Source organism: Hyla sarda, chromosome 3 (genome assembly GCF_029499605.1).
Source record: "Hyla sarda isolate aHylSar1 chromosome 3, aHylSar1.hap1, whole genome shotgun sequence".
In the NCBI taxonomy this organism is placed as follows: domain Eukaryota; kingdom Metazoa; phylum Chordata; class Amphibia; order Anura; family Hylidae; genus Hyla; species Hyla sarda.
In genome coordinates, this window is record NC_079191.1 from 362,166,604 (window position 1) to 362,173,840 (window position 7,237).

General features: G+C 47.5%; 1 protein-coding gene across 1 annotated transcript in view; it reads right to left on the reverse strand.

Moving 5' to 3' along the window:
• The window catches only part of REL (REL proto-oncogene, NF-kB subunit), an 80,892-nt gene extending 74,175 nt beyond the window's left edge, over positions 1-6,717 (reverse strand). Inside the window, exon 1 of the mRNA XM_056567678.1 lies at positions 6,655-6,717. The gene's annotated coding sequence lies outside the window, so the exon portion shown is untranslated. The remainder of the gene's footprint in view (positions 1-6,654) is intronic.
• Positions 6,718-7,237: the final 520 nt, after the last annotated feature.

Genomic DNA, 7,237 nt, shown 5'->3' on the forward strand with positions numbered 1-7,237 from the left:
TGGCACTACTGGGAGTAGTTGTTTTGCAACAGCTGGAGGCTCCGTTTTGGAAACAGTGGCGTACCAGACGTTTTTTATTTTTATTGGGTAGGGGGGCTGTGTAGGGGTATGTGTATATGTAGTGTTTTTTACTTTTTATTTTATTTTGTGTTAGTGTAGTGTAGTGTAGTGTTTTTAGGGTACAGTCGCACGGGCGGGGGTTCACAGTAGTTTCTCGCTGGCAGCTTGAGCTGCGGCAGAAAATTTGCCGCAGCTCAAATTTGCAGCCGGATACTTACTGTAAACCTCTGCCCATGTGAGTGTACCCTGTACATTCACATTGGGGGGGGGGGGGGGGGGGGGAGAAACATCCAGCTGTTGCAAAACTACAACTCCCAGCATGTACGGTCTATCAGTGCATGCTGGGAGTTGTAGTTTTGCAACCGCTGGAGGCACGCTGGTTGTGAAACACAGAGTTTGGTAACAAACTCAGTGTTTTGCAACCAGTGTGCCTTCAGCTGTTGCAAAAGCTACAACCCCCAGCATGTACGGACAGCGGAAGGGCATGCTGGGTCTTGTAGTTATGCAACAGCCAGAGGCATACTACTTTGGCTGGGGATGCTGGGGATTGTAGCTATGCAACAGCTGGAGACACACTGGTTTGCTACTTAACTCAGTGTGCCTTCAGCTGTTGCAAAACTACAACTCTCAGCAGTCACCGACAGCCAACGGGCATGCTGGGAGTTGTAGTTATGCAACCAGCAGATGCACCACTACAACTCCCAGCATGCACTTTAGCTGATTGTGCAAGCTGGGAGTTGTAGTTATACAACAGCTGAAGGTACACTTTTCCATAGAAAAAATGTGCCTCCAGCTGTTGCAAAACTACAAGTCCCAGCATACCCATAAGGGAATGCTGGGAGTTGTGGTGGTCTGCCTCCTGCTGTTGCATAACTACAGCTCCCAGCATGCCCTTTTTGCATGCTGGGAGCTGTTGCTAAGCAACAGCAGGAGGCTGTCACTCACCTCCAACTACAGATCCACGCCGCCGCCGTGCAGGTCAGTCCCTCGCCGCCGCCGCTCCTGGGGCCCCGATCCCCACCATTGATGCCGGTGATCGGGGTCCCCAGCTCCCGGGGTCTTCTTCCCGCACCCGCTCACGTCCTCCGGAAGAGGGGCGGAGCGGGTTGCGGGAGTGACACCCAGAGCAGGCCCCCTTATTGGTCAGCCGGGAAACCGGCCGACGAATCAGGGCGATCGTGAGGTGGCACCAGTGCCACCTCACCCCTGCTGGCTATGGCTGTTCGGGGCCGTCTCTGACGGCCCCGATCAGCCAGTAATACCGGGTCACTGGGTCACTGGAGATCCGATTGACCCGGAATTCGCCGCAGATCGCTGGACTGAATTGTCCAGCGATCTGCGGCCATCGCTGACATGGGGGGACATAATGACCCCCCTGGGCGATATGCCTAGATGCCTGCTGAACGATTTCAGCAGGCATCCGGCATCGGCTCTCCTCCAGCTAGCCGCTGGGGCCGGAAATGCGCAGGGCGTATCCATACGCCCTATGTCCTTAAGGACTTGGAAACGGGGGCGTATGGATACGCCTGTGTCCTTAAGGGGTTAAACCAGTTTAAAATCACTTTTAAATTCGGCAACTAGGGGTGGGCAACCCCTCCTAGTCGTCGAATGCATTCGGCAGTGACGTCACTACTTAATTTCGACTCATTTAAGCCTGGCAATGAGTCGAAATTCAGTCACTGCGGAGCTCACTCCCGCCTGTCAATCAAACAGGCGAGAGTGAGCACGCTGATAGCTGGGGCTGCGTGCATTGGCCAGCTCCACTGGCCTCGCGCGCGGCCCCGCCCACCCCCCATTACCCTGTCCGGAGGCAGCGCGCGCACTCATTGCTACGCTGATCCTCCGGATGGGTAAGTCTGATCTGTGGTCTTATAATACTTTACAAATTACTTTCTTCTTGTAGTTTTGGGCGGGTGGGGGGTGGTCTGGGGTGATGGAGTTGCGGAGTTTGGGGGATCGGAATGTCTTTTTTGGGCGGTCGGAGGGTGTTGCACGGCAGTGTCTGGGGGAGCGGAATGTGTGGCAGCTGTGGCTGAGACTGTTTTCACCACAGGGTGCCTACAGTTGTTTCCCCACTACAACTCCCAGCATGCCCTGACAGCCAATAGATGTCAGGGCAAGCTGGGAGTTGTAGTGGTGAAACAGCTGGAGGCACCGTGTATAGTTGAACTAAGGGCGGAAGTTGGACCCCACAGCAGGCATCAGTGACGTCAAGCCTGCTGGGGAAGTCTGCCTGGTAGTGAGCACACTACCAGGCAGAAAAAAAGCATTTTTAATATAGTAAAAAAAATGTAAAGGCAAAAGGGATGGTGGGAGGCAGCTACCCTTAAGGACCCAGCCATTTTACACCTTAGGACCAGAGCTTTTTATTGCACATCTGACCACTGTCACTTTAAACATTAATAACTCTGGAATGCTTTTAGTTATCATTTTGATTCCGAGATTGTTTTTTCGTGACATATTCTTCTTTAACATGGTGGTAAAATTTTATGGTAACTTGCATCCTTTCTTGGTGAAAAATCCCAAAATTTGAAGAAAAATGTGAAAATTTTGCATTCTTCTAACTTTGAAGCTCTCTGCTTGTAAGGAAAATGGATATTCCAAATAAATGTTTTTGATTCACATATACAATATGTCTACTTTATGTTTGAATCATAAAATTCCCATGTTTTTACTTTTGGAAGACACCAGAGGGCTTCAAAGTTCAGCAGCAATTTTCCACAAAATTTTCAAACTCACTATTTTCCAGGGACCAGTTCAGGTTTGAAGTGGATTTGAAGGGTCTTCATATTAGAAATACCCCAAAAATGACCCCATTATAAAAACTGCACCCCCCAAAGTATTTAAAATGACATCCAGTCAGCGTTTTAACCCTTTAGGTGTTTCACAGCAATAGCAGCAAAGTGAAGGAGAAAATTCACAATCTTAATTTTTTACACTCGCATGTTCTTGTAGACCCAATTTTTTAATTTTTACAAGGGGTAAAAGGAGAAAATTTATACTGGTATTTGTAGCCCAATTTCTCTCGAGTAAGCACATACCTCATATGTCTATGTAAATTGTTCGGCGGGCGCAGTAGAGGGCTCAGAAGCGACAAGGGGATTTTGGAGAGTACGTTTTTCTGAAATGGTTTTTGGGGGCATGTTGCATTTAGGAAGCCCCAATGGTGCCAGAACAGCAAAAAAAAAAAAAAAACATGCCATACCATTTTGGAAACTAGACCCCTTGAGGAACGTAACAAGGAATAAAGTGAGCCTTAATACCCCACAGGTGTTTCACGACTTTTGCATATGTAAAAAAAAATAAAAAATGTCACTAAAATGTGTGTTTCCCCCCAAATTTCACATTTTTGCAAGGGTTAATAGCAGAAAATACCCCCCCAAAATTTGTAACCCCATCTCTTCTGAGTATGGAGGTACCCCATTATTGGACCTGAAGTGCACTAAGGGCGAACTACAATGCTCAGAAGAGAGGGAGTCATATTTGGCTTTTTGAGAGCAAATTTTGCTCGGGGGGCATTTCGCATTTAGGAAGCCCCTATGGTGCCAGGACAGCAAAATAACCCACATGGCATACCATTTTGGAAACTAGACCCCTTGAGGAACGTAACAAGGGGTACAGTGAGCATTTACCCCCCCCCCCCCCACTGGTGTCTGTCAGATCTTTGGAACAGTGGGCTGTACTAAATTTTTAATTTGCACAGCCCAGTGTTCCAAAGATCTGTCAGACACCAGACACCCTCATTACATTCCGTGAGGGGTGTAGTTTCCGAAATGGGCTCACATGTGGTGTTTTCTTTTTTTTTTGCGTTTGTCAAAATCGCTGTAACAATCAGCCACCCCTGTGCAAATCACTTCAAATGTACATGGTGCACTCTCCCTTCTGGGCCTTGTTGTGTGCCCCCAGAGCACTTTGCGCCCACATATGGGGTATCTCTGTAGTCAGGAGAAATTGCATTACAAATTTATGGGGGTCTTTTTTCCCTTTTACCTCTTGCCAAAATGAAAAGTATAGGGCAACACCAGCATGTTAGTGTAAAAAATTTATTTTTTTACACTAACTTGCTGGTGTAGACCCCAACTTCACCTTTTCATAAGAGGTGAAAGGAGAAAAAGCCCCCCAAAATTTGTTAGGCATTTTCTCCCGAGTACGGCGATACCCCATATGTGGCCCTAAACTGTTGCCTTGAAATACGACAGGGCTCCAAAGGGAGAGCGCCATGTGCATTTGAGGCCTGAATTAGGGATTTGCATAGGGGTGGACATAGGGGTATTCTACGTCAGTGATTCCCAAACAGGGTGCCTCCAGCTGTTGCAAAACTCCCAGCAAGCTTGGACAGGCAACAGCTGGAGGCTCCATTTTGGAAACAGTGGCGTACCAGATGTTTTTCATTTTTATTGGGCAGGGGAGGGGGGCTGTGTAGGGGTATGTGTATATGTAGTGTTTTTTACTTTTTATTTTATTTTGTGTTAGTGTAGTGTTTTTAGGGTACAGTCACATGGGCGGGGGATTACAGCGAGTTTCCCGCTGTGAGTTTGAGCTGCGGCACAAAATTTGTTGCATCGCAAACTTGCAGCCTGATACTCACTGTAAGCCCCCTGCCCATGTGAATGTACCCTGTACATTCACAGGGGGGGGGGGGGGGGGGGACCTCCAGCTGTTGCAAACAGTGTCAGGAACTGTCCAGAGCAGGAGAGGTTTTCTATGGGGATTTGCTTCTACTCTGGACAGTTCCTGACATGGACAGAGGTGTCAGCAGAGAGCACTGTTGTCAGACTGGAAAGAACTGTACAAATATCTCTGTAGTATACAGCAGCTGATAAGTACTGGAAGACTTCAGATTTTGAAATAAAGGTAATTTACATCTGTTTTAGTTTCTGGCACCAGTTGATTTGAAAGCATTTGTTTTCCACTTGTTTCCACCGGAGTTCCCCTTTAAGAACAGAGTATGAAACACCAGTCTTGGTTAAGTTCCCCTAGAATTTATCATCCTATAGGTTCAAATAGTTTTGTAGACAATTGATCAGCTGCCGAAAATCCATTACCAGCATATTATACCTCATAGTGAGTTAATATCTATTGTCAGATAGATAAATATAGTTCATCCTAAAATAAATTATATTTTTAAACATGTAAAGAAGTCTCAGATTTCTAGAGCATCTGTACCCAGTTTGGGGCAAAACGTGGCTGATTTGTTGCAAACATTTCTGTTCTATTTTTTTTAATGGGGCTTGTAGCAATTCATGTCTTTTTTGCCGAAATAACCCAATTTAAATAAATGGAGCTTATTTTAATTTGCGGAAATTTCCACTGGAAATCTGCCACATGGTAATATACTTTTGGTTAGAAAGAAGCATTTTTGGTTGTGTTATGGCCAAATTTGACAAAAATAAGGAGCAATGTGCACACCTGAATTAGAATGAGCTATGTTAGTTATAATGTGTTAGCTACAAATAACCAAAACATCAGTGGTCCCTCAACATACGATGGTAATCCGTTCCAAATGGACCATCGTTTGTTGAAACCATCGTATGTTGAGGGATCCGTGCAATGTAAAGTATAGGATAGTGGTCTACAACCTCCGGACCTCCAGATGTTGAAAAACTACAACACCCAGCATGCCCGGACAGCCGTTGGCTGTCCGGGCATGCTGGGAGTTGTAGTTTTGCAACATCTGGAGGTCCGCAGGTTGAAGACCACTGGTAGAGGAAGTTGTACTCACTTGTCCCCGCCGCTCCGGACCGTCACCGCTCGTCACCGCTGCCCTGGATGCCGCCCTCCATCGGTGTCGCTGAGTCCCCGGGGTGTCCCCAACACTCTGGCAAGGCCTCTGCTTCCCCGGCATCACGTTGCTACGCACGCAGCTCCTATTGGATGACGGAACGGCATGCGCAGCGACGTTTTGACGACGATGGAGAGCGCCGACGATGCAGAGGATCCCGAAGAGGACGCGCCGGAGCCCCGAGGACAGGTAAGTGATCGTCAGCGGACCACACGAGGCACCGTAAACGGCTATCCGGTGGCAGCTGAAGCAGTCTGCGCTGCCGGATAGCCGTTTATGCGATGGCCCCGACATACAAAAGCATCGTATGTTGACACATTTTTGTCTCAGACAGATTGATAAATCTGGGTTAGTCTGATGCTCAGTGTAAGGAAGTTGTTCGGCTCCATACAAAGTAGTTCTCTAGCCCAGCTACTCATTTGGTAGGGTTGTAACTGTCACCATAACAAGCATACCAACTGCTACAGGGCCCAGGGTCTGAGGGGAATCTGTTTCCCCTGGCCCGGCACCACGGTGCTGTATTGAAGCTTCCTGAATAATCCCCCAATGGTCTGGCAGAGCACTCCTGAAGAGCTTTGTCCAATCATAGAGAAAACTGCATGGCTGTAACTGCACTGGTCTCTGTATCCCCATCCTCCTCCCCTCATTTATATGATCAATGCAGAGAGGAAACAGGAACTTAACATCAGGGCAACACGGAACCTCAAGAGATAAGTACATGTTAAACCTCAGGTAGGTGGCATTAAAGGATATCCCAGGAATTTTTTTATAACTATACCCAGGCAGGTGATAATATAAAAAAAACAACCTACACTTTCCTTTCTCGCTCCCCCATCATTATCGCTGAGCTTGGGTCCCACTGCACAGCACTTCTGGGTTCAGGGTTGGCACACGGTAGTGCCCACTCAACCAAACAGTGGCTGAGGCAGGACACTGCTACAGCCACTAATTGGCTGAGCAGGCAGTTTTATGTGCCGTGTGGATCCGGAGCTCTGTGATAATGACAGTGGTGGCAGAACAGGGAAGGTAAGTATAGGTTGTTTTTCTATTTATCACCTGCCTGGGCATAGCTCTGAAAAAATATACCCCTTCAATACCAATTTAACCCTTCCACTGCCCTTTGACAGGGACCTTTACCACAGGTTATGCTATAGAAGCCTGAAAGGTGTGATTCCTATGGTACCTCTAGGACTAAACCCTATCTTGAGATTGACTGTCCCCAGCCCCCTTTGTCCTGCTTGTAATAGCTGGGATCGGTTGTGAATCTAAAGACATTTTGTGCAGTTTGTGCAACTTCCATAGCAGAACTAGCTACACTCTTTCCGTAAGCTGGGAGGATTGGTGGGGGTCTGACTGCTGAATGCTGTAAAATTAGAGCCCCAAAAGAACTAAACA